Genomic DNA, 10,036 nt, shown 5'->3' with positions numbered 1-10,036 from the left:
GGCTCAAGCCTGTAATCCCTGCACTTTTGGGAGGCCGAGGCAGGCGGATCACGAGGTCAGGAGATGGAGACCATCCTGGCTAACACAGTGAAACCCCGTCTCTACTAAAAATACAAAAAAAAAAAAAAAAAATTAGCCGGGCGTGGGCGTGGTGGTGGGAGCCTGTAGTCCCAGCTACTCGGGAGGCTGAGGCAGGAAAATGGCGTGAACCTAGGAGACAGAGCTTGCAGTGAGCCGAGATCGCACCACTGCACTCCAGCCTGGGTGACAGAGCAAGACTCCGTCTCGGAAAAAAAAAAAAAAAATCTGCAGATAAACAGACCCTGCCAGCCCCTCAGGAGGCTCATGGTAGAGTGGGAAGGACAGTGTGTGTTCAGCTTCCATTGATGGGCTGGGGGCTTTGGTTATTCATTCATTCAACAAACACTTATTCCTTGTTTTAGAGGAGGGCTCAGAGGGGTAAGGAGACATGGTTCCTGCCCTGAAGTGGCTCATTATTTAAAGATAACTGAGCTGTATTACTCTGTGTTGATACTGCTATAAAGAACTGCCCGAGACTAGGTAATTTATAAAGGAAAGAAGTTTAATTGACAGTTCAGCATGGCTGGGGAGGCCTCAGGAAACTTACAATCATGGCGGAAGGTGAAGGGAAAGCAAGGGACCTTCTTTTTTTTTTTTTTTTCTTTGAGACAGAGTCTCGCTCTGTCGCCCAGGCTGGAGTGCAGTGGCGCGATCTCGGCTCACTGCAAGCTCCGCCTCCCGGGTTCACGCCATTCTCCTGCCTCAGCCTCCCGAGTAGCTGGGACTACAGGCGCCCACAACCGCGCCCGGCTAATTTTTTGTATTTTTAGTAGAGACGGGGTTTCACCGTGGTCTCGATCTCCTGACCTTGTGATCCGCCCGCCTCGGCCTCCCAAAGTGCTGGGATTACAGGCGTGAGCCACCGCGCCCGGCCGGACCTTCTTTACAAAGTGGCAGGAAGGAAAAGTGCGGAGCGCAAAGGGGGAAGAGTCCCTTATAAAACCATCAGATCCAGTGAGAACTCACTATCATGCGAATAGCATGGGGGAAACCGCCCTATGATTCAGTTACCTTCTCCCTTGACACATGGAAATTATGGGGATTACAATTCAAGATGAGATTTGGGTGGGGACACAAAGCCTAACCATGTCATGAGCATACCAGGGTCATTCATTAAACGTGGCAAGTTCAGGGCTGGAAAAATAGAGACAAGTCAGGCAACCCTAGGGAGAGCCCTTGCTGCAGCGGGGAGAAGACACACACACAGGTACACAGGTACACACAGGTATACACACAGAGGTACACAGGTATACACAGGTACACAGGTACACAGGTACACACACACAGGCACACACAATGCTGCACACGAGCCCAGAGGCCAGCAAACAGTTGAGTTTTGAAAGAAAGAACGCTGGCCAGGTGCAGTAGCTCATGCTTGTAATCCTAGCACTTTGGGAGGCTGAGGCAGGTGGATCACCTGAGGTCACGAGTTTGAAACTCCGTCTTAAAAAAGAAAAAAAGAATGCCATTACACAGACGAAAGCAACATAAAACAAGGGAGTCTGGCTGGCCCTGGTGGTTCATACCTGTAATCCCAGCACTTTGGGAGGCCAGGGTGGGTGGATCACTTGAGCCCAGGAGTTTGAGACCAGCCTGGGAAACATGGTAAAATCCCATCTCTACAAAAAATATAAAAATTAGCCAGGTGTGGTGGTGCGTACCTGTAGTCCCAGCTTCTCGGAAGACTGAGGTGGAAGAATCACTTGAGTCCAGGAGGCAGAGGCTGTAGTGAGCTGAGATTGTGACACTGCACTCCAGCCTGGGCACAGAGCAAGACTCTGTCTCAAAAAAGAAAACACACAAACAAACAAAAAAAGGAATCTCTTTACTCATATTTCTCTTTGAACACCATGAAAGGAAAGATTGTCCCAGCAAGGACACACACAAATGACTTTAATATTAATGGCCCATTTGTAGCCTCCCTTTATACTTTCAGCTACAACTGAAAAAGATGCAACATAGAGAATGATATAACAGAGAATAAATACATATTATTTTAATATAGATAATATGGAGAATAATATATACCTATACTCAGGTATCCTCCCTTCAGAATTAACAAATTTCACATTTTGCTTCATATTCTAAAAAATGTCTATTACAATCATCCACTAGAAAAAGAGATCTATAATATTTTAGATCCAGCCTGTCACCCAGGCTGGAGTGCAGTGGCGCAATCTTGGCTCACTGAAATGTCCACCTCCCAGGTTCAAGCAATTCTCCTGCCTCAGCCTTCCAAGTAGCTGGGACTACAGGCACCCACCACCATGCCCGGCTGATTTTTTTTTTTTTTTGAGACGGAATCTCGCTCTGTTGCCCAGGCTGGAGTGCAGTGGCATGATCTCAGCTCACTGCAACCTCTGCCCCCCAGGTTCAAGCAATTCTCCTGCCTCAGCCTCCCAAGCAGCTGGGACTACAGGCACAAGCCACCATGCTCAGCTAATTTTTGTATTTTTAGTAGAGACGGGGTTTCACCATATTGACCAGGCTGGTCTTGAACTCCTGATCTTGTGATCCACCCACCTCGGTCTCCCAAAGTGCTGGGACTACAGGCATGAGCCACCGTGCCCGGCCTGATTTTTGTATTTTGGTAGAGATGAAGTTTCACCATGTTGCTCAGGCTGGTCTCAAACTCCTGACCTCAAGTGATCCACCCGCCTTGGCCTCCCAAAGTGCTGGGATTACAGGCATGAGCCACTGTGCCTGGCCAAGATCTATACATTTGGAGAGGAGATTTTATATCTTATAAAGGGTTACAGCCTATATGGTGGCCATGCTGACAGGCTGGGAAGTGTAGCCTCCTGCAGAGACCAGAAACAGGCACTCCAAAGGAGGATGGATTGGAATGGGAGCCTTAAGCTGAAAGAGTTGGCTAAACATACATATTCAACAGGTTATAGAAGGAGCTGTGGGCTGGGTGCAGTGGCTCGCGCCTGTCATCCCAGCACTTTGGGAGGCCGAGGTGGGTGGATCACTTAAGGTCAGGAGTTTGTGACGAGCCTGGCCAACATGGTGAAACCCCATCTCTACTAAAAAATACAAAAATTAGCCGGGTATGGTGGCAGGTGCCTGTAATCCCAGCTACTCAGGAGGCTGAGGCAGGAAAATTGCTTGAACCCAGGAGGCGGATGTTGCAATGAGCTGAGATTGTGCCATTGCACTCCAGCCTGGGCGACAAGAGCAAAACTCCATTTCGAAAAAAAGAAGGAGCTGTAAATATTCACAAAGGGGGTCCTGACACATGTGTTCTGAACAAACATGCATGTTACGTGTGTCCCATGTTCACTGTGGGGTGGAGACTTAACATTTAAATGCATTACTGCCGGGCATGGTGGCATGTGCCTGTAGTCCCCGCTACTCGGGAGGTGGAGACAGGAGGATAGCTTGAAGCTAGGAGTTCAAGGCTGCAGTGCACTATGATCACACCTGTGAATAGCCACTGCACTCCAGCCTGGACAATGTAGTGAGACCCCATCTCTTTTTTTAAAGCATGAAAACAAGGCCCTGTACATCAAAAGGTGAAGCAGAAACACGAAGGCACTCAAGTGCAGCTTCTGTAAACAAGACAGAACCAGTCCATGGTCCCTGTTCTTCTTATCAGGAGAAAGTTAATGAAATCTGTGTCTTGACCAATCAAAGCTGTAGTTATGGCTGTGAAGCAGGAGCAGGGGGGCTGTTAGTGTCTGGTGGTGGATGAGCTGCAGTTGTTTTAATATTACTTATCTTAAGGCCACTGCTTGTTGAGCTGCTAGAGAAAAGGAAAAATCTCAGGTAGCTGGGAGTGGTGGCTCATGCCTATACTCCCAGCACTTTGGAAGGCCAGGGTAGGATCCCAGCACTTTGGAAGGCCAGGGTAGGAAGAATGCTTGAACCCAGAGGTTTGAGAACAGCTTGGGCAACATGGCAAAACCCCATCTTAGCTGGGTGCAGTGGCACATGCCTGTAGTCCCAGCTACTTGGGAGGTAGAGGTGGGAGGATCACTTGAGCCCGAAAGGTTGAGGCTGCAGTGAGCTGTGACTGCACCACTGTACCACTCCAGCCTGGGTGACAGATTGAGACCTTGTCTCCAAAAAAAAAAGAAAAAAAAGAGAGAAAGAAAAATCTTGTGGCAGTTAGAACATAGTGTTTTTTTGTTTTGTTTTGTTTTTTTGTTTTTTTTTGAGACGGAGTCTCACTCTGTCGCCCAGGCTGGAGTGCAGTGGCCGGATCTCAGCTCACTGCAAGCTCCGCCTCCCGGGTTCATGCCATTCTCCTGCCTCAGCCTCCCGAGTAGCTGGGACTACAGGCACCCGCCACCGCGCCCGGCTAGTTTTTTGTATTTTTTAGTAGAGACGGGGTTTCACCGTGTTAGCCAGGATGGTCTCGATCTCCTGACCTCGTGATCCGCCCATCTCGGCCTCCCGAAGTGCTGGGATTACAGGCTTGAGCCACGGCGCCCGGCCTAGAACATAGTTTTTTAAGTGTAGGAGTCTTAACCCTTATCTGGCATGACCTTAGATCTTGTTATAATTTGGTATCTTACTGCCACCATGAGTCTGTTCTGTCAGTTGTATGATCTCTATTTAACATTAATTTTTTTGGGGGGTGGTGGTGGGGGACGGAGTCTCACTCTGTTACCCAGGCTGGAGTGCAATGCTGCGATCTCGGCTCACTGCAACCTCTTCCTCCTGGGTTCAAGTGATTCCCCTGCCTCAGCCTCCGGTGTAGCTGGGATTACAGGCATGTGCCACCATGCCTGGCTAATTTTTTATATTTTTAGTAGAGACTGGGTTTTGCCATGTTGTCCAGGCCGGTCTCAAACTGCTGACCTCAGGTGATCTGCCCACCTTGGCCTCCCAAAGTGCTGGAATTATAGGCGTAAGCTACTGCTCCCGGCCTAATTTTTAACGTGAATGCTGGTCAGTTGTGTCTACACCACCAAAAGGAAGTCCAATGAGGTGTGTCTGACATCCCATCCTGTTATGGCTGGAAACTCAAATTTCAAGGTTTCTCTGGGGTCCCCTTGGCCAAGAGGAGGCCCATTCAGTGGTTGAGAGGGCTTAGGGTTTTATTTTCAGTTTCCACAGTTAAAGTGGAAGCCCTTTTTACTCTTCCCAAAAGTCATCACCATGATGAACAGAGGGTTTTTATCCGTCAATTACTGCTTTTGCTTTTGGACACATAATAGGATACCTCTTTCTTGCCCCCTTAAAGTTGGGTTTGGGCCAGGTACAGTGGCTCACACCTATAATCCCAGCACTCTGGGAGGCCATGGTGGGAGGATCACTTGAGCCTGGGAGTTCAAGACCAGCCTGGGCAACATAGTGAGACCCCGTCCCTACAAAAAGTAAAAAATTAGCCGGGCATGGTGGCACATGCCTGTAGTCCTAGCTACTTGTGAGGCTGGAGTAGGAGGATTGCTTGAACCAAGGACATTGAGGATTGAGCGAGCCGTGATAATGCCACTGCACTCCAGCCTGAGTGACAGAGAAAGACTCTGTCTTAAAGAAAATAATAATAATAATACATCTATCAATTTGGCTGGATGTGGTGGCTCATGCCTGTAGTCCCAACACTTTGGGAGGCCAAGGCAGGAGGATCGTTTGAGCCCAGGAGTTTGAAACCAGCTTGGGCAACATAATGAGTCTTTGTCTCTATTAAAAATACAATAAAATAATTAGCTGGGCATGGTGGCATCTGCCTGTAGTCCCAGCTACCCGGGAGGCTACAGTGGGAGAATTGTTTCAGCCTGGGAAGTTGAGGCTTCAGTGAGGGGTGCGCACACTCTGTACTCCAACCTCGGTGACAGAGTGAGACCCTGTCTGTCTGGGATTAAAAAAAAAAAAAAAAAGTTGGATCTGGCCATTAGGCTTGCCAAGGTGAAGTGTTGAGAGACAAAGCAATTTGTCAGGCTCTCGTTTCCTCTGCCATGACATCTGGTTGTTGCTGGTCAGCCTGGTCCCAGAGTGAGATGTGAACTGGAGCCTCTGCTAACCCCTGATGGACATGTAGCCCAGCCATGAAATAAACTGTTATAAGCCACCAAGACTGGGTGTTGTTTGTCGCAGAGGTATGGACCTAACCTATCCTGACTGATAATACGAGTTTAGTGTTTGTCCTTCTACTCTGTGCTGTTATATTTTTATCATATGTATAAATATCCTAAACCAATATATTGCATTGTTTTGGTTTTAAAAATACATGTACAGCTTCATGCTGTACGGACTGTCCTGCAAATTGCTTCTTTCACTCAATGTTGTGGGGGGTGTTTTTGTTTTGTGTTTTTTGAGATGGAGTCTCATTCTGTCACCCAGGCTGGAATGCAGTGGTGCCATCTGGGCTCACTGCAACCTCCATCTCCCAGGTTCAAGTGATTCTCCTGGCTCAGCCTCCTGAGTAGCTGGTACTAAAGGTGCCCACCACCGTGCCCAGCTTATATATATATATATATATTTTTTTTTTTTTTAGTAGAGACAGGGTTTCGCCATGTTGGCCAGAGTGGTCTCGAACTCCTGACTTCAAGTGATCTGCCTGCTTCAGCCTCCCAAAGTGTTGGCATTACAGGCATGAGCCACCCCGCCTGGCCATAATGTGTTTTTGTTTTTGAGATCTATCCATGCTGTTTTATATCTCTAGTTCATTGCCGCTGTTTGTAGCATATCCCATTGCCTAAATTTTTATTATTCTTTATTCCTTGCACATGGATATTTAAAGCAGAGCTTTTTTTTTTTTTTTTTTTTTTTGTGATTGCAAACAGTGCTTCAATGGATGTCCTTGGACATGTCTCCTGGTGCACATGTGGGAGAGTTTCCCTAGGGTATATTCCAAGAAATGGACGTGCTGTGCTGACTGGGAGGACATGCTCATTTTCAACTTTACCAATTGCCAAATTGCTCTCCAAAGTGATTGTATCAACAATACTCCTTCAAATGCTCTTTTTTTTTCTTTTCCCATCCACTGCCCCCACACATTACAAACTGGCCCCATTTTTCTCCTAAACCACTTCTGGCATCTCAGCCCTCCCCTACAACTCTCTTCCAACCTTTACCCTCACTCCAGCTCTTTTTGTTTGTTTGTTTGTCTGTTTGTTTTTTGAGACGGAGTCTTACTCTGTCTCCTAGGCTGGAGTGCAGTGGTGCAATCACGGCTCACTGCATCCTCCCCCTCCTGGGTTCAAGTGATTCTCCTGCCTCAGCTTCCTGAGTAGCTGGGATTACAGATGCGCACCACTGTGCCTGGCTAATTTTTTTGTATTTTTAGTAGAGACGGGATTTCATCCTATTAGCCGGGCTGGTCTTGAACTCCTGACCTCAGGTGATCTGCCTGCACACTCCAGCTCTTGCAAAGCCTGAGAACTGGTATGGCAAGGACAGAGTGAGAGCAGGGAAGAAATAGAGTCAAGCTGAGCAGAGACCTCTGCATCATGGAGGTGCTGGGAGGTGGGGAGGAAGTTCTGAAACCACACACATTAATCATTGTTATTGAATCAGACAGTGCCTGGTGACATGTAACTGTCAGGCGTTGCCAAGGCACAGTAGGGTTGCAAAGGCTGAGTGTCCACTTCCTCTCAATGAGTCAGGGAGACCCCTTGGATAATTCTCCAAAATAGTTTCAGAGTAAAGGGCAGTGGGATATGTGTAATTCCATAATGTGGCTGGCCAGCGGGCCCCCAAGGGACCTCTACTCATCCTCAGAGGGAGGCTGGGAGCTGTGATGACCCAGTTCTCTCCACACATGGGCAGCAGAGAGTCAGGGAATCTTGCCTAAAACTGCCAACAGTTCAATTTTCCTTTGTTCAAATCTCCAAGTCTTAACAATTCAAGTCTTTTAAAACCCATATAGTCAATAACTTAATTCTTTGAATAATGATTAGAATGTCAAGGCCAATAATTTTTTGCTTTTGATTTCTAAATCATGAAAAGCCAGCAATCCATTTTTCAAGAAGGCACAATGTCAATGCTTCAATTCCCTTTTTTTTTTTTGAGATGGAGTCTCACTCTGTCACCCAGGCTGGAGTGCAGTGGTGCAATCTCGGTTCACTGCAACCTCCACCTCCCAGGTTCAAGTGATTCTCCTGCCTCAGCTTCCTGAGTAGCTGGGATTACAGGTGCCTGCCACCACGCCTGGCTAATTTTTGTGTTTTTAGTAGAGATGGGGTTTCACCATGTTGACCAGGCTGGTCTCAAATGCCTGACCTCGTGATCAGCCTGCCTCGGCCTCCCAAAGTGCTGGGATTACAGGCGTGAGCCACTGCGCCCTGCCTTCAATTTCCTCTTTAAAAATGAAAGAGGCTGGGCATTGGTGTTCACACCTGTAATCCCAGTACTTTGGGAGGCTGAGGCAGAAGGATCACTTGAGCTCAGGAGTTTGAGACCATCCTGGGCAACACAGCAAGAACTCATCTTCACTAAAAATTGAAAAATTAGGTGGGTATGGTGGCACATGCCTATGGTCTGAGCTACTTGGGAGGCTGAGGTGGGAGAATGGCTTGAGCCTGTAAGACACAGGTTGCAGTGAGTCTAGATCACTCCACTGCACTCCAGCCTCGGTGACAGAACCACACCTTGTCCCTGCCCCACTCCCAAAAAAGAAAAAGGATCAAAGCTGGGCGTGGTGGTGAGGACCTATAGTTCCAGCTACTCAGGGGGCTGAAGTGGGAGGATTGCTGGATCCCAGGAATTCAAGTCCAGCCTACATAGCAAGACCCTGCCTCTTTAAAGAAAGAGAAAAGCTGGGGTGGGGGCTCACTTTGGGAGGCCGAGGTGGGCGGATCACGAGGTCAGGAGATGGAAACCATCCTGGCTAACATGGTGAAATCCCGTCTCTACTAAAAATATAAAAAATTAGCCAAGCGTGGTGGCAGGCACCTGTAGTCCCAGCTACTTGGGAGGCTGAGGCAGGAGAATGGCGTGAACCTGGGAGGCGGAGCTTGCAGTGATCCGAGATCGTGCCACTGCACTCCAGCCTGGGTGACAGAGCGAGACTCCGCCTCAAAAAAAAGAGAAAGAGGGAAAAAAGGGATCAATTGCAATTCTTGCTTTTTAATTACATACCAACAATTTCATTCTCCTTTTAAAATCATTAAAACGTCAATAATTACATATCAACAATTTCTTTTAATTACATATCAACAATTTCATTCTCATTTTAAAATTATTAAAACATCAGTAATTTATTATTTTAATCTTAAAAGAGTCAGCAATACCATTTTATTTTCCTTTTTCAGGATGTCACTAATGGCCACATTTTAGAGATTTCCACTTTGGGAAATAGATTTTTCAAAAATCACTCACATTCCCACTTACCTTACATAGTGGACCTCATTTCCATGATTCCTTCCACTTCTTTTTCTTTGCATTTAGAAAACCTATCAGCAGTTAGATTCAATGGACGCGGCCCAAGCACCTATTGGTATCCTGTATTGGGTGCAGGGCAGAAGCAGATGACCCTAATTCAGCCAAGCCCACAGTCCAACTGGGAAGCTGGGTCCCTCTGTGTGGGGATCGTGACTCGGTTTGGTAGTTTTGTAATGGAGGCCAGGCTGATGTGGGGCCCAGGGAGCTGGGGTCACACTGGGATGGAAAGATTGGTACTCTCAAGGGCCTTCACATTCAGATGATTGAGGCATGAAGGAATTCCTATCAAATGTGAATCTGGGCCGGGTACAGTAGCTTGTGCCTATAATCCTAGCAATTTGGGAGGCCGAGGCAGGTGGATCACTTGAGGTCAGGACTTCGAGACCAGCCTGGCCAACAGGGTGAAACCCCGTCTCTACTAAAAATATAAAAATTAGCTGGGTGTAGTGGTACGCACCTGTAGTCTCAGCTACTCAGGAGGCTGAGGCAGGAGAATCGCTTGAACCCGGGAGGTGGAGGTTGCAGTGAGCCGAGATCACGCCACTGCACTCCAGCCTGGGACACAGAACAAGACTCTGTGTCAGAAAAAAAAAAAAAAAAAAAAAAAAAGTGAATCTGT

Source organism: Macaca fascicularis, chromosome 1, assembly GCF_037993035.2.
Source record: "Macaca fascicularis isolate 582-1 chromosome 1, T2T-MFA8v1.1".
NCBI lineage: Eukaryota > Metazoa > Chordata > Mammalia > Primates > Cercopithecidae > Macaca > Macaca fascicularis.
Note: the sequence above shows the minus strand (reverse complement) of the source record.